This window comes from Saimiri boliviensis, chromosome 3 (genome assembly GCF_048565385.1).
Source record: "Saimiri boliviensis isolate mSaiBol1 chromosome 3, mSaiBol1.pri, whole genome shotgun sequence".
In the NCBI taxonomy this organism is placed as follows: domain Eukaryota; kingdom Metazoa; phylum Chordata; class Mammalia; order Primates; family Cebidae; genus Saimiri; species Saimiri boliviensis.
Window position 1 is genome coordinate 10,324,448 of NC_133451.1, and position 18,171 is coordinate 10,342,618.

The 18,171-nt window shown below is 44.2% G+C and overlaps 1 protein-coding gene across 1 annotated transcript in view; it reads right to left on the reverse strand.

Moving 5' to 3' along the window:
* Nucleotides 1-16,835, reverse strand: part of HS3ST1 (heparan sulfate-glucosamine 3-sulfotransferase 1) — a 35,629-nt gene extending 18,794 nt beyond the window's left edge. The window contains exon 1 of the mRNA XM_003934685.4: nucleotides 16,276-16,835. The gene's annotated coding sequence lies outside the window, so the exon portion shown is untranslated. The remainder of the gene's footprint in view (nucleotides 1-16,275) is intronic.
* Nucleotides 16,836-18,171: the final 1,336 nt, after the last annotated feature.

An 18,171-nucleotide genomic window follows, 5' to 3' on the forward strand; every position in this document is an offset into this window, starting at 1 on the left:
GGCCTCAAAATTCCAGCCTGCAGAACTGTGAGAAATCAGTTTGTGTTGTTCATAAGCCATCCAGCTCATGGTGCTTGGTCATAGTAGCCCTAATAAACTAAGATAAGTATTATATAAAAAGTTTCTCAACGACAATAAAATACACCATTAGAAGAGAAGCTTTTCAGCCTGGGGAACGTGGTGGGATAAGATTTCCCTTATCCCCACACCAAACGGGCAGCTTAATCACCTTTCAGGCTGGAGGAAGGCAGTTTCCTCTAAGGATGAGGCTGAGGGTCGTATGTGGCACAAACCAGGAAACGAGACTCCTACGGCAGCTCTCAGTCCTTAGCTCTTGTCTTAAGCACACTCACTCCCAATTGTCTATACATCACTTAAGCAACCATAAGCCTTAGAGGAAACTGCCTTAGAGAAGCAAACTTTGTAAAATATCGGGCTGTGAGAGTATCCACAATTCAGAGTCAAGACTTAAATAAATGTACGGTGCATCAGGCACTAAGAAATTAGAGACACAGTTGACACCCACCCTGTCTCTTCTCTCGAACACCTCAGGACCATGCAGGGTATAGGGTATGGAGAGGGAACAATAGAGAGAGAAGGTACAAAACAAAACAAAAGCAGCCATGATCACATTAGGGTTAGGGGTATGAGGGCTAAGGACAAGATGCTTGTGGGAAGAGCACAGAAACTCACAGATAATGGACTAAGGGATCTACATGAAAACCATTTTGATCTTATTAATGTGTTATGAGATAAGAAGAACTATAGTAGAGCTACGATTAGAAATGGATTGTTATATAAATTGTTGTATTATAAAGACACATGCACACGTATGTTCATTGCAGCGATGTTTACAATAGCGGAGACCAGGAACCAACCCAAATGCTCATCAATGATAGACTGGACAAGGAAAATGTGGCACATTTACACCATGGAATACTATGAAGCCACAAAAAAATGATGAGTTCGTGTCCTTTGTAGGGACATGGATGAATCTGGAAACCATCATTCTCAGGAAACTGACAGAAGAACAGAAAACCAAACACCACATGTTCTCACTCATAGGCGTGTGTTGAACAATGAGAATATGTGGACACAGGGAGGGAAGCGTCACACACTGAGTCTGTTGTTGGGGGGGGGGGCTAGGGGAGGGACAGCAGGGGTTAGGGAGGTTGGGGAGGGATAACATGAGCAGAAATGCCAGATACAGGTGACGGGGAATGGAGGAAGCAAACCACCTTGCCGTGTGTGTACCTAAGCAACAATCCTGCATGATCGGCACATGTACCCCAGAACCTAAAGTACAATTAAAAAAAAAAAAGATAAACCATTAAAATAAAAATATACATACAGAAAAAAAAAAGAGAAATAGATTGTTTTGTGTTAAAAGATTAAACACACACACACACACACACACACACACACACACACACACACAACCAGGGTGGTATAGCTGTGGGCAAGAGAGCCTTTGCTATGTTGCTGTCTGTTCTCTCATGTCCATTAGATTTGATGGGACCTTAGCAAGGTTGACTCATCAAGTCTTCTTTCCATCTCCTTTAAATGAAGTAAAATTGCTGTGTGTGTGTGTCTGTGTGTGTGTCTGTATGCATATGCATGAGTGTGTAATTGTTCCAATGATGAACTAAGTTTTCAAGACTTCCTGCTTCTCACAACCTTCTCAAGGCCATCAGCACATTAATGAAGGAAGCACATGACTAGAGGACCTGAAATGTTTTAGCCCACAGCATACTTCCGTAAAGATGAGTTTTCAGAGCTGACTAAAGAATAAAACTGGCTGGGGCTGCCTTGGTCTAATCAGTCCCATTGCTTTGCTACTTTAACAACCATGTTTACTTCTCCCACTAGCGAGTGTGAACACTCAGGCCTGGCTTTGTATTCCAGATTGATACCAAATCCAAACTAGTGGATTCATTAGTGTCCAACATGCTGAGGAAATGAGTAGGCTTGGCCAAAGAACACCAGTGCAAATTAAATAAAGCGTTGGAAATTGTGTTGAGATTTCTGGATTTGGTTTTCACAGTTTTTCTTCAAACGCTTAGATTCATAGAGACAGAGAGAGAATTTTAATACTGTGAGTCAGTAAGTGGGAATCCAGGATTTCTTTTTACAATTATTATCCCTTCTCCTCACTCCTATAATGTAAGATTAGCAAATTCAGACACTACCGAGGGTTAGATGTCGTTTGCTCAGGTCATAGGTAACCAAGTCTCCTATGTGCAGGCTGTATCGGGCATTGCCCAGGAATATAGGAAGAAAACAGGGTCCCATCCCAAGGAACCCACTATGTAAGGGGAAATATGGCTGTGGAAACAAACATTACCAACCCGGTGAAATGAAGGAGACGGTGGAATAGACATTATTTTATCAATGTTAAGGAGGTCAGGATGAGGAAATTTGGAATGTGCTTCACGGAGAAGTTTCCTGAGAAAAGTTCAGGGGTCTGCTGAGGACAAAAACAAAGCTCAACATTTTGAACTAATGTTCATGCTAAACTGCGTAAGTAGAGAAATAGAGAAATAAATGGATGGTGCAGAAACATCAAAGTAATCATGTTTAAATTATGTTGGGTTTATATTCTGGGTTAGTTACATGCCCTTGAGAAAGCTGTTTTTCGCTCTGGGTCTAATTTCCCTATCTTGAAGAAAGGGACTACTGCCCGTTTTCTTAGGTGGAATTAAGTAAAATATTACAGAAAAAAAATTTTTTAGCCTACCTGACATGTGATAGGCTCATAATAAATAATTGCTCAATAGTATTCACTCAATAGCAGATTGATGATATCAGCTTGAAGAGAAAAGCGAAAGAAAAATATTAGTAATAATTTAGGTTTAACAACTTTTTTTGTCGGCTTAAATAGTTGTCATAAGTAAAGAAAGAAACAACAACATTCTGAGAATTGACGATTAAGAAAGAAACGTTCTTCAGTGAAAGCAAAAAAATGTTGCTCTATTGATAGCTATGCAGCGACAGATGACAAAGAAAAAGCAGACTAAAAAGCATAAAGTGGCACTTAATCTAGTGTTTTTAAAGAACAACCATTATAAGATAATTAGCCTTTGTGTTGCCTTTAGCAGAGAACCTTAAGAATTAAAGTAAGAAAAAATAGCAGGTGATGACAATCTTAAACAAAACACATGGGTTTGCCTAAATGAAGAGGGCCCGGTGGCCTATGTCACCAATGGCCCACTGATAATGCAGAGTCCTTCTGCTGCTTCTGTGGAAATGTGTCCAGCTAAGGAGACTTGTCTGAGGGTGAGGAGCCGGCAGGAGCAGGCTGCTCCAGTAGGACTGAAAGTGTAAAAACATTCCTAGAAAGGGCTGATGGTGATAAGAGCTCCCATGAGAGTTCAGGAAAGGACAGCGTGCTGTTAGCATTGACCCTACCCAGGGGACACTGTCTCAGGTCACTAATTCCTTCATGATATGACAAAGGACAGCTTCCAATCTGAACTCAGGCAATCTGAACAAAAAGATCTGCTTCCCCTTAAAGACCAATAATTTCATTTCTCATAATGATAAGTTCACTTCCTAACAACCATGAACAAAGGCCTCTCCATTCATCCCCTCTCATTCCACAAATCCATATTTTGCTCAGGGATTGAGGACTTTCACACTGGACTAGGCATGGGAGGTGTGAACGGGCATGAGCCGGGTTTTGTCCTGCTCTCTGGGAGCTGTCTCCTAAGGGATGCAGCCAAGTCAATGAGCAATAACAATGCCACTTGCACAATACGGAGAGCTCCAGGAGGACTTAAGGGCTGGTGCCTCATTCAGGCCACGCCAAGTTAGACGGAGCTCAACACCTACCTCTTCGTTCCTCCACCCTTTGGCTGTTTGTACCATGAGGGTTGGTGGCAGGACACTGCTCATTCGAGTCTCTTAGAGACACAGACAGACAGGACAGCTCCTCTCTGGAGTAGTGCCAGTCACCAGGCTGGCAGGGAGGAGATCATGCACAAAGCATGGACTGGCTCTTAAAGCTTTAGGCCAGCTGACCACACGTCAGTTCCCTTTGCTTTTGCATGGCCCTTCTAAACTCCAACTAGGAAGGAAAGCTTGTCCCATCAAGTGTCTGGAAGAGATAGAGCCAAGGCAAAAGGCACACATGCAGTGATTTACTGTGGAGAAGGAGCAGTGGATTGGGACAGAGCTAGATGGCCCTTAAAGAATGATGCAGTCTGAACCTGATAAGGAAAAGGAGAATGTAGAAGAGTTCCAGGCAGAGGGAACAGTATGTGCAGGGGTGTGAATGACCACATTCCTGATTTATCTGGGAACAAAGGGTGGTCCTGAGGTCAGATGATGAGGTATGCGTATGGAACAGAGAATGCCTAACGATGAAGCTTAATAAATTAGAATGTGAGAGCAATCCTGCAGAACTTGAATTTCAGCACCACTTTTATTATTTAAAAAACAAACAAACAAACAAAAAACTAAAAGGCGAGCCAGCAGGTACCCACTATGTGTATTAAACATTCTAAGTTAATCAAAGGCGTTATAATGAAAATAATCAGTACATGCATTATCATATTTAATCCTGGCTACTCTATGAAATGGAAGGCATTAGGTTCCATGATTTTCCACTTAACAATTATTTCTTGGGTGACCACTGTCTGCCAGGCATTGGTTCAGCAGACAGATTCGGGGGTGGGTGGGTGGGGGGCTCTAGACAAAGTCCCCCTCCTCCTACAATTTAATCTATTAGAACAAATTAAATGTTAACAAATGAGCGTATGAAAAACACATAATTAAAAATCATGGAAGAATACCTGAAGTTTAGAGAGAGTATTAACCTGCCCAAGGTGATGCTGCAATAAAGCGATATGGCTGGGACTTGACCTTTCCTTGCATCTAAACGTCCTGCACTTAAACATTAATATTATGAATAATGGAAATCCATGGAACATTCTGCATCAAGGGGCTGGGAAATAACCTTATTATATTTGTGTTTTACAAAGATTTCTGAGGTTAGCAAGAGCAATTAACATAGAGAAATATGGCAGATTGCAAATGTCTGTAAAAGTGACAGAGCAGGGAAGGAAAAAGACAGAAGCCAGAAAGATATAAGGTTTGTATTTTAGCTGAAGATGGCAATAAAAGAGAAGTGATGAAGCTGAGCAGGATCAATCTCCAATTGTAATATACAAACAGAAGTGGAATTGTTGCCCAAAGGCAAGAGGGATCAATTCAGAGTTACCATATTCAATTCATTTTCCTCTTTCATTGTTTCAAATGTCTTTGTGCCTCAGTTTCCTATTCTGTAATTATTTTACCTGTGAGCATGTGGCCTAGTTTTTGGCCAAGGGGACAAAAGGTGAGAAAATATTCTGGCATTTGAGAAAGATTTCTCTCTGTAAATTAAAAGGAGTCCCCCTCCTCCTAGCCCCCCTGCACCTTACTCTCCTCCTACTTCAGAGCAGAGTGATGAGATCAGCTGCTTTGGGACACTGTGGCCCTTTAGCCACCTGGAGGGGAGGATCAGCCAGAAGGCAGAGGTGGACTGGAAGGCAATAAGCAGCTAGATCTATGATGACATTTGCAATCTGCTTTTCAATCAAAATCAGGCTTACCGGCAAGAAAATTAATCATTACTATTAAGTGCCGCATTATGGACACTTAACCACATACCAGGCTCTCTAATGGGTGCTTTGCATACATTGTGAAATGTGATTCTCACAACAAAAGTCCATAAGGAAATATAATTCCATTTTTCAGATCAGATGATCAAGGTTCAATGGTGCAAAATCATTTCCCCAACACCAAATACTTCAAATAATACACTTCCCTTTTGGATCAGGGAACATTCTCTTGTGCCCAGAGCTGCCATGCATGTCAAACTGCTTGGTGAATGGAGCTTTGGTCCCAAGAATGATCCTGTATCATAGAACGACTGGTGACAATGCACCCAACACCCGAGAAAGGATCAGTTCCCATGGTGCAGCCAGGCAGGGCTTAGGAACACGAGGAAGGCTAGGACACATCATGCAAACCATTAAAACCAAACCAAACCCCCACACAGTGAGAGGACCACCACAGGCACCATGGCCTGTCCCTCCACAAGACGGCACTGGGGTCTCTTGTCTTCAGTTTTCATCTGTGATGTTCGGCTGTCACAGAAACAGACTGGGGAGAAGGCACATGGCTCTCTGTTCCTATCATACCCACATGCTTGCTTTCTCGTTGGAACACTACAGTTTTATGTCTTTCCTTCAAGGTCATGAGGCATTGTGTTGGGGTCCTGAGAAGCTGGGAGGCAAGGAGAAGGAGTGGCATGTACCACTCTCAGCGGGCTGGCTACACTGGGATTAACTCAGGGGCTGCTGAAGACCACTCTGTCACAAATCGTCACCAGACTTCCATGCTCTTCAAATCCTTTTTTCTGCCTCTCATGACTTTTCTGTTCTTTCGCCTTGCGTTCTCTTCCCTTCTCTTACCCTCTGTCCGTCTCGTCTCATCTCCCCGTTTCTCTTCCTCTGCCTTTGCTCTGTCTGCAGCTTCCCCTCACTGTTCCTTCCATATTTTGCTACATCGCTACATCGCATTTGCTGGCCTAGAAAATGAATAATAGTGCTTACTTGAACTATGTAAATTAAGACTAAAGAAACAAAGGGCAAAAGCCTGACATGCTTTCCCATGAATATGATGCATAAAATTTAGTGGCCAGGTGCGGTGGCTCGTGCCTATAATCCTGGTATTTGGGAGGCCAAGGCAGGCGGATCATGATGTTGGGAGTTCGAGACCAGTTTGGCCAACACAGTGAAACCCTATCTCTACTACAAAAAAACAAAAACAAACAAAACAACAACAACAACAACAAAAAAAAAAAACAAAGAAATTAGCCAGGTGTGGTGGTGTGTGCCTGTAATCCCAGCTACTCAGGAGGCTGAGGCAGGAGAATCACGTGAACTCGGGAGGCGGAGGTTGCAGTGAGCTGAGATTGTGCCATTGCACTCCAGCCTGGAAAACAGTGCAAGACTCCTCCTCAAAAAAAAAAAAAAATTAGTTTGTGACACCACATGTCCTCACTTGTAAGTAGCAGTTAAACAATGAGAACAAATGGACACAAGGAGGGGAACAACACACACACCAGGGCCAGTCGAGGTGGGGGAAGAAGGGAGGAGTGCATTAGGACAAATAGCTAATGCATTCGGGACTTGAAACCTAGAAGATGGGTTGATAGGAGCCGCAAACCACCATAGGACACATTTACCTACATAACAAACCTACACGTTCTGCTCTTACATCCCTGAACTTAAAGTAAAATAAAATACAATAAAATTTTTTTAAAAAAGAAAAGATAGGGGCCTTCTAGTAAGAGAACATTTATGGTAGGGGAACATCTAATCCATTAAAAATATAATTTGGAAAAACACCTGTAGTTTGTGGTCTTTGTGAGGTGACACTGAGTTTGCAATCCAAAGGCCTTCCTTGTGTTCCCTCATCATTAAAGGCATCTTTGAAAAAAAAAGCAGTGACCATAAACCAGACACTGTATAAGTGCATTACATAACTTATTAATTGAATGCACATGAAATAAAATCTGTGCTGTAATTTTAATTCAGCCTATTTTGCAGGTGTGGAGCCTGAGATGTTGAGCCGTGAAGTAGCTTACCTCTTACGTCATGGCTGAAAAGTAGCATAGCAGATTCTAACCAGATTTCTCTGGCTAGCTAAGCCTTCACACCAATCAAAATGCTGTTCTATCTTCTTTCTGGCCCGCACTTCATGTGAGCACCCTGCCAGTAAGCAGCTCAGGTTAAATGAGGAGTCATTGATATGACACACAACAGAAACCAGCTATTTTGGCATGAGCAACACCTCACTACTGAAGAAAGCATGAAACTCTGCATTGGAAAGTCCACATGCAACAATATACTCTTGTTAATTTAGTTACCTATCACTCTATCACCTGAAATGGAAACCCAGCATTTTCACAGCCCTCCTCAGAATGACATGCTTCAGTCGTCGCAGGGGAGATCTGGGGCTCAATTTATTTATAATCTGTGTTCATCTGCTTGTGGGGAGCAGGTCTGAAAGGTTCGCTAACAGTTTTATTAGCTTGTATTGCAGGAGCAATTTCAGGTGTGAGTTTTCAAAGCACAAAGTATCCCTTCAGTGTACTCAGTGGAACCCTGTGTGAGCCTAGCCTTTCTAATTCCAGCCCTACACTAATGAGCTTGGAGCAATATTTGTATTTCATAAGGTTCTGCCTTAGCAGACTGAACACCACCCTGGTGGCCTCACAGGGTTGAAATACCTTCTTCCTGACAGGTGTTAAGAATAATCTGGCTTATGCTTTGGTGACATAGGAAAGAATCGGGCTCACTTCTTCAATACTCAGAGTTCTGTTTTAGTCTATGCTTCTTTTGCTCCTTTTAAGCAAAGAAACAAGCTTGCCTTGGTTTGATTTTCTGTTGCTTAGCTCACCAAGGAATACAGCCCTTCTCTTTTGCCTTAGACCATACCCACTGAACAAATCATTTCACCTTCAAGACTACACTGCTTTATCTTCCTATGGCACAAGCACTTTCAGAAAAGAATCTTTCAGAATTGCTACCAGAAACATAGGGATGCTAATAAAATACAGGATGTCCAGTTAAATTGAAATTTTACATAAACATGACACATTTCTTACTATTTAGTATCTGAGACATACCTATACTAAAACATTATTTGTTGTTTGTCTGAAATTCAAATTGAATTAGGTGTTCCATATTTTTATTTGCTAAATCTGATAACTCTACACAAGAGAAAATATACTGAGCATCGTGTTAGGTGCTACATATTGGCCATCTCCCTCAATCCTCATTAGAGTATGGAAAAAACTGAGGCCCAGAAAAACTGTCTATTACTCAGAGGGACACAACCGGTAAACGCCAGGCCAGAAATTCAAACATATATGACTTCCAGAATCATGTTCTTTCAACCACAAAAAATAGCTCCAAAATCTAATCTCAGAAATCTGTAACCAACACCTTCCCCTCTTTCCTAGCCAGGACACAGGGAAAGATCTGGTTTTAGAAGTAATTCAAATTAAGTGCAAGCCAGTTTTCCAGAGGAGGCTCCCAGCCCACTCTCATTCCCTGCCACACAAGTATGTATTTTTCAGAGCACAGCTAGGCAAGCATGCCTTTTCATTTCAGCTGCATCTGTAATCACCTTTCTCTCACTGTATTTTAACTGCTGATACAGAACTTTGATTTACCCTCCTAAACTAAAGAGTGAAGACATTTCCATAAAACAACCTACTGCAGGGTGTACACATACCTCTTCTGAAGGAATTCTAGAGAAAATTCGACAAGACATAAAATGCTGAAATAGAAGTTCTTGAGGGATGAAAGGAGATTTGAATGTTTTACATCTAAATGTACTTCTTTGCTTATAGAAAATATGGGCTACTCAATTCTCCAGGGATTTAACAAATCTCCACCTTGAGTCATCTATTCACAGCAGGTAGAGAATCACGTCCCTGGGTCCAGAGTCTGCCACCTTTACTCTGGGCATCTCTAAGAAAAGTTTCCTCACTTCTGGACCTCAGTTTCCCTAAATATCAAATGAAGATGGTAAGAGCTCCCCTGTGGCCCTCGCAGGACTGGGCATGAGAGACAGAGGAGGCCGTGGGTATTGTCTCATTATGTGAAAGTAAGGAATTATCCACTACGTTCTTTTCATGCCAGAGTGCTTTCACACAAGCAGACCAGGATCTATTCAGCAAAGGGCTTGTATTAATATGCCAGTTATTCAGCTGGACTGACCACATTGGGAATCCCCAAAATAGACAAATGAGTTTTCAACAATGGTTTGAGGGCTATGCAATTTGGACGATGTTTTCTCATTCTTCTTTGACTGTTCTCACCATGTCTCTCTCTTTTCTTAAATATTTCATTCACCGTGAAGCTTTTCCTAACTCCCCCAGACAGAAATGCTGCCTGTTTCTTCTTTTCTGAGCAATATGCTCTTCTAGAAACTGTAGCAAACATACATGTCCAGGTCCCTGAATGTGAGAGAAAGTAAGCAAATAAGTAACAAGGTGACTCCAGGTAAGCATACTTGCTACACAATTATGTTACTGAAGAAATTATTGCCATGAAAAAAAGAAATAGCATGATGAAAGGGAAATATTCTTGGGATGGTCCATCTCATGAGACAGGCAGAGACTTGCTAATTTTTCTGACTCCCATACTAAACTGTAAATTCATCAAGGACAAGAACTATTTCTTCATCTCCTGCACAACTGGCTTGTGAACAGCAATCAATATCAAAGGTGGGGGCAGATTTGAGAGAAGGTGTACCAGAGTCTCCAAGGGCACAGTACACTTTGCACTTGAAATGCTTTAAAAAATACGTACTTTTCATAATGCAAAATGAAATTTTATAATAAAAATGTCATTGCCAGATAAATTAAAGCCTCAAAAATATTTCCATGGATGATGGATGCAGACTTAAAGTAAGTTAATAAGCACAAATGTAGACTATTCCTGGCACATAATAAATGTCCAATTATTATGATGCAGGAAAATCCCTTGAACCCAGAAGTCAGAAGTTACAGTGAGCTGGGATCTTGCCACTGCACTCAAGCCCGGGCGAAAAGAGTAGGCTCTGTCTCAAAACAGAAAACAAACAAACAAACAAAAAAACAGGTGGTGAACGTCAGAGTTCTGAGTATCAAAACTCAACAGTTAAGGCATCCTGACCACACTCCTCAATCGCTTCAGTTGCCTGATCATTTAATCATTTGAGATCGTGTTTAATATATTTCATGCTGCTCTACAATTTCCTTGCAGAGTAGTCCTTGGTTGGTTTTGTTCATCAATGTACTCTAACACCTAATGCAGTGCCAGGTACATGGCATACAATAAATGTGCTCCATAGTCAATTTTATTAAAATTGAAAGTATAGCCCAATATCAAAAACTACCCCACAGATGATAGTCCCAGAATACAATCAAACTTCCACATAGAAAATATTTTACATTGGACAATGAAACTTAACTTTGGGTTACGTTGAGCCAGAGACTGAACTACAGACTCCCTGGCTACCAGCCTAAGCTTCCTCCCCAGTATCCTGATGTTTCCTATAACCTTCCCCTACTTTTTATTTATTTTTTAGTCCTTAGCACATCACTATCTAACTAGGAGAGATTCTGCTTATCTGTCTTGCTTTTTGTCTGTCTCCTCCACTGGACGATAAGCACAAGGGCAAGGACTTCCATCTGTTTTGTTCCCTACTATGTCACCAGTGAACAGAACAATATGCAGTACATGGCCAGAACTCAATAAACATGTGTTAAAGGAGTAAATGTGATTGCTGTAACCGTTCACGGAGATAGGAAGAAGCAGCATCCTGAACAGAGATTCACTCTGTAAACGTAAACGGTAACTAACTAGAGCACTGTCTGCACTCCTTGCCCCCTGCCCTCTCGCCTTGACATTCTCAGTAAAGTACTCTCCTTAATTTCATATTCCAATCAAATTTCCCTTATGTCCCGGGTCATCAGAGGCCATGCATTGGAGGCCTGTGTGACAGATATAAGGCTTACACACGGAAGTCTTTGGTTTGGCCCACATGGTGCAATTTAGGAATATGGAATTAGCTACTGGCAGTTGAAAGTGGGTACATTCCACACAAAACTGTAAACTGACCGTCTACCTTGGGAAAAAAAACAAAACAAAACAAAACAAAACAAACAAAAAAACATAACCAGATCTGGCAAAACCGGACCTGAAGTCCCACCTGTAGCCCCAAAGCCTGTTCCACTCAAGCTGTTACTTGCCTGGCTGCCGAAGTCATTAGAGTTTGCGACCCCTGCTGGAAAACTACCAAAAAGCATGTATTAGAGAAAAAGAAAGATGCCCACTGGGATCTATTTCTGTTATGTTCAGGCTATTGCTTGGAAGAATAATGTATTCATTTTTCTAGACCTCTTGTAGTAGCACATAACTATTGACAAACTACAGCCCAGTAGATATTATTCCAACGATCTGAAAAAGCTATAGACTTCATCCCCCACGGGTAGAGGAAGCTAAGGATGCTTCAGGCTGGAGACAGCCCTGAAGATGAATGGGTAGAGGGTGTATATCAGCTGGTTGCTATTCTGGCTAAGCCAGAGAGAAAGGGAATTTGCTTGAAGACTATGGGGTTGCCTCTAGGAATTGCTGAGAAGCTGAAAAGTCAGGATTGGAAAATGAGAAGGAATGAAAGAAACCCAGGGACTAGGGGCAGGTCAAGATGGTGTTGTAGAAGAGGCACCTCTGGGACCATGCCTTGGGACATGCATGCTACTGTGGATGCCTCTTGATCCATGACCCAAAGTGGTAAATAAACCCTCCAATGTCCCTGTGTCCTTTATCTAGTCTTTCAAGATTCCAGGCCCCAGGTGGGATCATTCAACTAAGCCCTACTTCAGGACTGGGAGATAGGGACAAGGAGAAAGAGGCCCATCTCCCATTAAAAAAAAAAAAAAAAAAAGAATCCCTCTATGAAGGGAAGGTTGCGCTCCCTAAATAGGATATTTGGTTCCAACTGCTCAGAAGGCTTTTAAGTGATTCTGAAGAGAGAGGGCACTACAAGCACGAATGCAGAGTGGAATAAGAACACGCAGTGCTGAATTCTAGTCTGGAATCCTTTGTACCTTTAGAAAATTAATTACTTTTTCGATCTGCAGATTCCAAATCCTTAAATTAGAAATGATGCCATCTGCTCTCCAGGGTTGCTGTGAAGATTCAGTCCAATCATTCATTCAATTATTCCAAACATATTTATTGAATGTCTATGTGCCAGGCAGGCACTGAGTTAGGTTCTGGAGACCTGTTTGGGACAACACCTAAAATGCAGTTGGGAGCCAGTGCATTATGCTGATGAAAGGTTTAGACAAGGGAGACCCAGGTCATCTCATGACACTGGTCATATTTTACTTTTCCCCAATGCAGTCACTCCCCCTTTGTGACTTTTCTCCTTTTTTTTTTTTTTTTTTTTTGATCAATCAACAATGGGGCTCTCTTTTCAACCAGATTTTCTTAAGACATATACAGTGTAATCTGTCAAATGGAAAAAAAAACTCTAAAAATTGGCTGTGATCCTGAAAACAAGAAACAAGTTATTCTGAAAAGCAGTATAGCACTCAGGTGAAGTGATCGTAAGAAGACACTGGCCAATTAGATGAAATCTCCCCCACTTAATGTTTAGCATATGTAATTTACTCAGACATATGCAAACTACAATAAAAATGAACATTAAAATCAATCTACAATAAAAAATTATTTTTTAAATTTTTTTTACCCTTTGTAATTGCACAAGTGTTTTATAATCAGCAAGATGCTTTTTGTATACGGTTTCTTTCTCATGATAAACCTTTCATCACTATTTTGCAGAGGAAGAAACATCGGCTCAGGGAAGAAGAAATTGTTTGCCCAAGGTCATGGGGCAAGAAGTTGGCTTTAAATCCATCTTGCATTCTCTTGCCTTCTGCCTTAAGAAAAGAGCAGCCTCAATGAAAGCACTAGGTCATGTAGCGAGGTTGGGCAAAAAAAAATAACAATAATAATAGGGATTAGCCCTGATCTTTTCCAACACCAGCCGGAAAGTTACTGCATTTCCCTGGAAGTGGTTAAGAAGTTACTACTTTCCTGCAACAACTGTCTCTAATACAGCCTCTCAGGCTTAGATTCAGGCCTGGAAACCTGGTGCCTGAGCACCTACCTAGGGTACAGGCTCAGTTTCATCAGGACCTCCAATACGTCTTACTGTGCCTTCCTCCAAACCGTAGCCCCCCATAGACAGACATGATTTAGCAACCATGGTGGGGATATGCCATCGTGGGTAGATGCCATGGTCTAGGAAAGGCAGTGTGCATGGATCAAGCAATTTATACCACCCAGTACATCTTTCTAAGCTCCTTCCTAGTCAACGTCAAGTTTCAATTCAAGACATGAAAAACTTCCATGTAGCTTTTCCCTTCAGAAGGCCCTGAGGACTTTTCTAGTAAAATAATTTCTTATTTTAATGAGAAAAGTACATGCTCCAACTTTTGGAGGGACCCTGGGAGAGCCTGAGGCTTCATCCTAGGCATATTGACAGGAGAGTAAAGAGCCCTTCCTCAGATGCAGTCTCAAGGTACCACTTCCTCACCAGCTTCTCAGAACAAGAATCTCCCATCTTATAACTACCGAGCACTGTATACCCTGCGGCTTCACAGAGCATCTAGAAGCACAGCTGACTAAGCCTTACTAAGGAATCTTCATCTATGCTGCTGTTGTCATTAACTGCTTTCACTTAAGACTGCTTAGTCATGAATTTGTCCATCCCTGTCAAACTCGGCTGAAAGTGTTAGATGGGCTAACCCAAACCTGGAAAGACTCTTTTAGAAATTATTCTTTCTCTGCTTAGTTCTGGAGGAAACCTTATGTAACACAGTGGTCCATTTCAATGTTATTTCTGCAATTCTGTGGGGGAAAATCTAAACGCTGGATATACAAAGGGAAGGGTAAGGCAAGGATTTGCAGCCAAGCGCCCGGCTTCTGGAATTTCAGTAGGTAACGCTTATTCTAATTGCACCCAGTGTTACCCAATATTACCAGAAATGCAGAAAGCAAGAAAATAATCCAAACGCCAAAGGATGCGCGTTGCTTTAGAAATGCAGGGAGGAAGAAGTTAGGTTATTTCTCCCTCCTTTTTTTTTTTTTTTTTTTTTTTTAAGATGGAATTCCTGAAATTAACCCTTGAGTGGAAGGATTTCAACAAAATAAAATGAGATTTGCCTCCAAAACAATAACTTATAGGTGGGAGTGAAGGAACCTGCCGGTGTCAGACTGCTGCCACAGCAGTCCCAGAGCACCCAGAGCCTGAGAGCGAGAGCATGGGGACTCATCTGGGGACCCTCTTCCTGGGCTAGTGGCGGGAGGCTCAGCGGAGCCAGGGGTGGCGGGGTTTCCTACCGGGGCTAGGGCTGAGAAAGGAGAAGAGGGAAGACTGGCTCTTTGGCTTCTAGGCCACTTTCCCCGCCATTCCTTGAGGCTGCTCCATGCCAGCAGGAGACTGCTTCTGGGAGCGCAGCGCAAAACAGTGGATTTGGAGTGGCCTCCCTAGAATCCTCCCCAAAGCATCTTGGCACAAGTTGTAGATAAAAAATAGCTCTGGATAACCTTGTGGGAAAGGAAGGAGCGAGACTCTTGCTAGGCGAGGCACGGTTACCACTGGCTCTGCAAAGCGGGAGGAGGAGGGAGGGATGCAACCCTTGTCGGAAGAGAGCTCCCAGAGTGTGTGAAGAATCGCTGGCTCCCAGGGGAGGAGATGAGAAGGAGGACCTAGAGATCTAGCAAATAACTGTAGCGCCCAGCACACCCCACCCCATCCCGTGCCGGCTTCTTCATCCAGTCATCCCCCTCCGTTCTGGGTCTGTTCTCCGCTTCCCGGGACAGGCTGAGGCCAGAAGGAGGAGCAGCGCGAGGTCCGCTGCTTGGCTGGAAGAGCGCACCTGGCGAGGTCAGGCTCGTGAATAAGACCCTTCTTAGGAGCTGGGGGCAAGGGGCTCCAACCGCGCGGGTTCGCGTCCCACCATCCCTCACCTCCATCCGCTGCCACTACCCAAGGGCCCGGAAACAGAAACCGACAAGGATAAAAAAAAAAAAAAATCAGTAAAAAGTAACAAGAAAAAATCAAGAGCCCCATGTAATTGGCATTGGGGAAGAGAGGCTTACTTATTGTCAGGGCTGTCGCCTCAATCGCTCTCCTTGGGAGATGCCTGTCTCCAACCAAATGCAAAGGCAAATCCGACCAAGGCTTCTCCACCCCAAACGTTCCCTCGGCCGAGTTACTTTTGCGGACTGTGTCCCCGCCCCAGTTTCTGGCCCCAGGTGATACCCAGGCTCCGTAAAGCGCTGCGCTCTCGCTGCCCCACAGGGTCCTAAGGTGAAGCTGCGGTCGCTGAGCGGCCGGCAAGAGGGAACCTCCCGACTCTGCTGGAGGGAAAAACATTCAACCCAGTAAGAGTCAGAAATCTGGGTCCCAGTCCTTACAGATCAACTCGTCCAGAGCAGAGGTGCTAGGGCAGGAGGTGAGGAGGATGGGAAAATTCCCAGTCTCTTCTTCCTGGTTCCCTCTGCATCCACTGCACCTGCTCCAGCCTTGATTCTTCTTGGGTTCTGCACTTGCCAGAAGTCCAGAAGGCCAGCCGAAAGCGCCTCGGAGCCCCCCACACCTGCGTCCTGCCACTCTCCAGCCTGGCGGCCCCCACCCCGCGCGCGCTGCACTCACCTGAGCGGCGCCGCCGTCCCGTCCGTCGGGCGCCCTAAATAGGCTCCTGGGTTGGGCCATGGGCAGCACTGCCGAGCACCCGCGGCGGGTGGAGCAAGTTTCGGAACAGCCCGGGGCGGGCGGGCGGCGAGAGGGCGCAGGCACCCACTGAGACCCAGCGGTGGTGGCAGCGGCTCCTGGCTGCCAGCGCGCCGAGGACCTTGCAGGCGGGCGTTTTGGTGCTCAATCCCGAGGAGGGAGGAGCGGGAGGAGGAGCAGGAGGAGAAGGAGGGGACCGAGGAGGCCGGGCCCGGAGGGAGAGCGCGTAGGGCAGAGGAGGATCGCGAGCGCCCACTGCTGCCCGGCGCGCTCGGGTGCGGCCCCGAGTCCGGCCCGATGGGTACCAGGTGCTCCTCTCTGCGCTCAGCGGCTCCGCGCAGCAGGGCCTGGCACGCAGCTCCAGGGGCCTGTCAGGGAGTAGTCGGTCCCGCCCACCCGGTGCGACGGCCCCTTGGGTTTCAGTCCAAGGGGAGGGACCAGCGCCCCGGGAGGGTGAGGCGGCTGGGTTGGGTGACTCCGCTGTCACTGGTCACTGCCAACCTGGGACGTCCCGTCTCCTCCCTCATGCCTGCTTGTTCTGAGCCCGAGACTACCTCTTCCCTAAATCTCCAGCTGGGCACTTGTACGCGGGACCTGCGCTCCTCCCACGTGCGTCTGCACCTCGCGTGTTCCCTTCCTGGCAGGTGACCCACCTTAGGAGTTCGCGCTCCTCCCGCCTCCCTGGAAGCAGGCGGTGCCATCCTCTCCAGCTCGCTGTGCAGCGGGGCTAGGACCTGAGCGGCGGCCTGGGCCGGAATCCGCGCGAGGAGCCGGCTTCAGAGAGCGCCCTGTAGCCATTGAACAGGCCTTCTCCTTGGGTTTCGCGTCGGAGAGAAATTTGCCAGGAGAGCTCGGAGAATTCAGCTTTTTTTTTTTTTTTTTTTTTTTTCTTTTTAGCTAGTGCACTAGGATTGCACACGTCAGCTCTGAAATAAAAAGCAGGGTCTCCCTGCCCCGCCCCCCGTTCCGGAAGCTGGGAGGTTCTGTGGGAGAACCACCTGCACCCAATAATTCAATTTAAGATTTAAGTTTTGAGAGGCGTGGGGTTGGAATTGCCTTCGAGAAACGGGCTTGTCTGCTAACCTGAGCCAAAGCAAGTTTCCCTCAAGGGTAGGTCAGCAGTCACACCCCCCAAAAAGCAAATACACAGCAAAGTAACTTCCTTTAAATGAGATTTTAATAGTTTTCATGTCTTCCATATTAGTAAATAAATATTTGGAAGAGTTCCAATTCGTGATTTATGTTTAAATATATTTTACCAAAATTGTTTAATTTAAAAATATTTTCCCATCTAAGAGAAGGTTCCTGTAGGAAATTGGCCTCTTGAGTCATACACAGATTACCCTCGCATTTTGACAAAGCAAAGCAGTGTCTTTTTGATAAAGCCAGAAGCATCCTGGAAGCTGAGACCTAACTGTGCTTTTGGAAAATAAGCTTTTAGGAGTTGAATGACCTTGTCTACTTCTTTGAGTTAGAATAATATTGGCATGCCTATTTTAGTTAAAAAAAAAAAAAATACAAATTCTAAAAAGTGACTTTAAAGCCTCACTTTGAAAGCCTTAGCATTTAAGCTAACATTCGATTTAAAAGAAGTGCTTTTCTCCCCCATTCTATGAAGCTGTGTAAAATCATGTATGAGGTTGTGTGGGTCAAATGGAAGTCTAAGATAAAGCTCTGCCAATTACTGGTGTCTTTAAGCTTCCACCAGTGGCCAAGCACAGTGCAGATCATGAGTTCTTCAAAATACACAGTGGTTTTGATGCTCTAAGTTGGTATGATTACTTTTTCTAAAGAGTTCAAAGTGCTTTGGTGCCATAG